Source organism: Carettochelys insculpta, chromosome 6 (genome assembly GCF_033958435.1).
Source record: "Carettochelys insculpta isolate YL-2023 chromosome 6, ASM3395843v1, whole genome shotgun sequence".
In the NCBI taxonomy this organism is placed as follows: Eukaryota; Metazoa; Chordata; order Testudines; family Carettochelyidae; genus Carettochelys; species Carettochelys insculpta.
The window spans coordinates 10,124,939-10,129,223 of record NC_134142.1 but is presented as its reverse complement, the minus strand read 5'-3'; positions in this window follow the sequence as shown (position 1 = coordinate 10,129,223).

Genomic DNA, 4,285 nt, shown 5'->3' with positions numbered 1-4,285 from the left:
TTGGGGCTGCTGGGTTCAACCAAGGGCAAGATTTGACTTCCAGGATATTGATTTACTCAACAGGTTTTTAATACGCCTAGTATTGGGCTGCTGGACAGAATAAATAAACCTCAGCAAAAGAAGTCTGAGCACTGAGCTGTGTGTACAGGAAAGAATTCAGCAAACATTTCCAAGGCAGGAGCAGAAATCCAAGGAGAAATCTGTACAAATAAAACATAGTGTTGAAATTGCCATTATTTGTCTCCAAGGGGACACAGCAGGAAAAAGATGAACCATGGAATACATGCACCGCTTGTGCTTTGCCATCACACTACCATGGGAACCTTGACAGACTTTTCCAACGCAGGGTCGCCCCGAGCGCAGGGAACCCCGCAGCAGGAGGCAAATGAAGCTTGGCTGTCCTCCCCTCCAGGTGGTAGGGAAGTAAATAGGGAAAGTGAAAATATGTCTATACTAGGCTAAGAACGGTGACTGAAGATACACAATTCTAGCTATGACAACTGCATAGCTAAAAACAACACATCTGTGCTTGGCTAACTTGGCTGTCTATACAGGGGAAAGGAGACCAGAGAGCAAGAAAGATCTTGACTTCACACATATCTACTAATCTTCCAGAGTAGCGCAGTCCTGCCCTGAGGCATGGATAGGTGAAGTGACTTATTCAAAACACTGGCTGTAGCTGAACTGGGACTGAACCTAGCACGGTACTTTATCAACATCTAGTTTCTTACTACTTAGTATTGTAAGGGAAATCCAGGACATTGTCTATGCCCTGATTTAAGGTAACAGAAATATATGCAGCCATCCCTTAAAGGGAGAAGATGATTGCCGTGCGGCCCACCATGGTCAGTGAGAGAAGGGGCTCTCATCTGCATGAGATCCTTACTTTTCAGGAGGTGTGTATTTGGGGCTATGAAATCCGATCAGGATCTCAGTTACATGAAAAGCGGTTTCTAAGAGTGATGGATACATCCCGCACAAAAGACATGCTTATGTATCTCCATGCACCATGCTTTCATTTTCAGTGTAACTTGCAACTAATGAAGCAAACATGAAATGTTTCCTGCCAACAAACTGCAGCCATCTGTTACCTTTACAACTCAGTCTAAGTAATGGTCAAATAATCTTCCATTTCCTTACTTTGGTGCTGACAGAACTCACACAGCTCTCACGTTTCACAAGAAAGAACTGGAGTTAAGAGGATACACTACCTGCTGGGTTTGTGTGCGCATCTTGCATATTACATGGAATAATACATTATATTAATCAATAGGACAATCAGCTCAAGACAGAATACCTAACACAAAGAGTTTGTTCATATTTGCACAGCACTGTAAATTTACATGGCTGACCTCGGTTTGGGAGCTACTCCGGCCAAGTTTTATATGTTATCACATTTCTGCAAACACTAATTCATTGGTCTTTGATAGCACAAATAAATTAAATAATTGTTATTATTGTTATTAAACGAACCATTGTGGCTATCACCTGAGGAGCTCAGGACACTTCACAAACCTTAATTAATTAGCCCTCACAATGCCCTGGTGAGATACGTATGTTTATAAAATAAACATGGTGCTGAGCCACAGTAGAAATCCAAAGCATTGCAGTGCTACTGCTATAACTACATGGTTTTTAACCATGACTGTAGGTGTCTATGGCAATTTATAAAACACAGGTATTATTGTCATACGCAAAAGAATGCCTTGGTACATACTGTTTGGAAACCATCAGCTCAAGTAGTGAATCACCAAGGGCCAGATTTTAAAAGGTATTGAGGTCCCTAACTCCCAATGATTCCTAGATCATAGGAAAAACTTTGAGTTAAAGAGAAACCATCACTCATCTCCGATGACAGTATATCGTAGCATATCTATGAATGTAGACATGTACCATGTTATCAGTCACATCAGGATCCACAGTCTGATGATACTAAAACCTAACAATAAAAATGTTAGCATCTGCATAACAAAATAATGAACTACAGAACCTCTTGTACAGGGAATTGTCAATTCTCATTTAAAACACCTGGTATTCTAAAATTAAAATATATAATGCACTAAAATGTATATTAAAGACTACAATAAAAGGATAATCAACTTGCAAAGTCAAACCCATGAAGTAAAAAAAAAAAAAAAAAAAGCTGCAGTTTAGGTTACCCGTGCAACCTTAACTCCTCCCTATTGTGTATTATGGCAGAACCGTTAATATGATCACATGCTATTTTTTCTGAAGGATTCCTGTTTCATTTTGTGTGAACCTCAGCGCCATGGAGAAAGATGGCAAAAGGCCAGGGCCCCACAGTAGTCCACCAGAGGCCTTGTTTTTCTTTTTTTTAAGATTTCAGGACCATTTTAGGGGTTCATAAGCCTTATTCTCAAAAGAGGACTAAATTTCATCCTGAGTGCACAAGTTGGATGAGACAGCTGTTCATGATTTATTTTGACCCTTGCCATTCAGAGTGTGGCCAACAGTTCATAGCCTACAATCTCTTCAAATCCACAGTGAACTTGTTGATTATTCTTCTGTTATGTATTAGCATTATTTCTGTTCTGGTGGCACCTAGGTGGCTGTCGTGCACCCCAAGCCTCTTGTGCTAGGCATTGTAGAATCACAGAGAATAATAAATCCCTGCTCTGGCATGCTTGCAATCTAATATCAGACAAGAGATGACATGGGAATGCATCAGGGAGTGCTCCTGGAGATGGTGAGAAAATGTTGCCATGATTTTAGTTAGCCGGATGACCACTTATCCTGGGTATGGTCAAGAGTCCTGTGGTCCCATAAATTTGTTTCCAGCCACCACCCCTGGCTCTTAGTATTCTGTGCTGTTATTTAGCTGTAATGTATCCCTAATGTCTTCTCAGAGACCAGGAAGCAGCAACAGTGTTTGTAATATTGCTAGACAATATTGATCTCCCATGGTCCGGCAAATTCTCTCGTCTGACACCAGTCAGATTCCAAGGGTGCTGGATTAGAGAGGTTCAGCCTGTAGTTATCGAAATAGGTAAAATATATTGTCTTAAGGCCAGAAGCACGAAGTTTAATACACCTTCCAAAATGTGTGTTATCATGAATTATGATAACTAGATACTCTTGATATTCATGTAACTATCCTGTCTCTTTCTGAATCCTGTTAAGTTCTTGGCCTCAACAGTGTCTTGTGGCAGTGAGTTCCACAGTCTGATTATGTGTTATGTTCCCTGGTTTTTCAACAGCAGATTTGTTCATGATAAATTATTGACTTGTCCAAAATTTTCTTTTTGGGTGAAATTTTTCTAATTTTTAATAAAAAATATTCTTTAAGTGGTTAGTGAAGAGGTGTGGGTTGTTTGTATAATAAAAACTGGGCTCAAATTCTCAAAAAATGCCAAGCAGCATTATGATTGAAAAAAAAAAAGGTAGGAAACAGTTTGATTAAAAATCCATGGAGATTTCCAAAATAAGAATTATTTGTTTATTTTGAATCCTTTCAGTTAGAAACTTTTGTTGTGAAACTCATTTTAACCTTTCATCCAGTTCTATTAAATTGATGCATAGGCCTGCACAGAGGAGGATGTCTGGATACTGCACAATGGAAATAAGATTACAGAACTCAATAAGGAATGAATAACTTTGAGCGATATTTTCCCATTTTTGTGACTGCCTGGTGAGAGTTAAGGGGGTTCTTGGCTGTGAACAAGCCGGTAGCCTCATTAACTAGTCTAGCCACTAGGATAGGAAGGTCACTTTGTGTTCGGAGGCAACATGTAGAGGGGAGATAGAGTCAAGATTATCGAATCCTCTTCTGCTGAGATCTCTCACAGAGTCTGTACCAAATCTGGCTACCTCACCATTACACTTCACTTCTGTTCCATATTGCCAATAACAATGTCTCTTTGCACTGATGTGGAGGCTGCTTTTCAACTACTTCTCAACAGGACTTCATGGCCGTGTCTACACTAGCCCCAAACTTCAAAATGGCCATTTCGAAGTTTACTAATGAAGCGCTGAAATATATATTCAGTGCCTCATTAGCATGCGGGCGGCCACAGAGCTTCAAAATTGACGCAGCTCGCCGCCGTGCGGCTCATCCAAATGGGGCTCCTTTTCGAAAGGACCCTTATTCCTATGAGCAGATGGGAATAAGGGGACTTTGAAGTAGCTGGGGTCCTTTCAAAAAGGAGCCCTGTCTGGACGAGCCGTGTGGCAGAGAGCCAGGTCAATTTCAAAGTGCTGCGGCCGCGCGCATGCTAATGAGGTGCTGAATGTGTATTTCACCGCTTCATTAGTAAACTTCGAAATG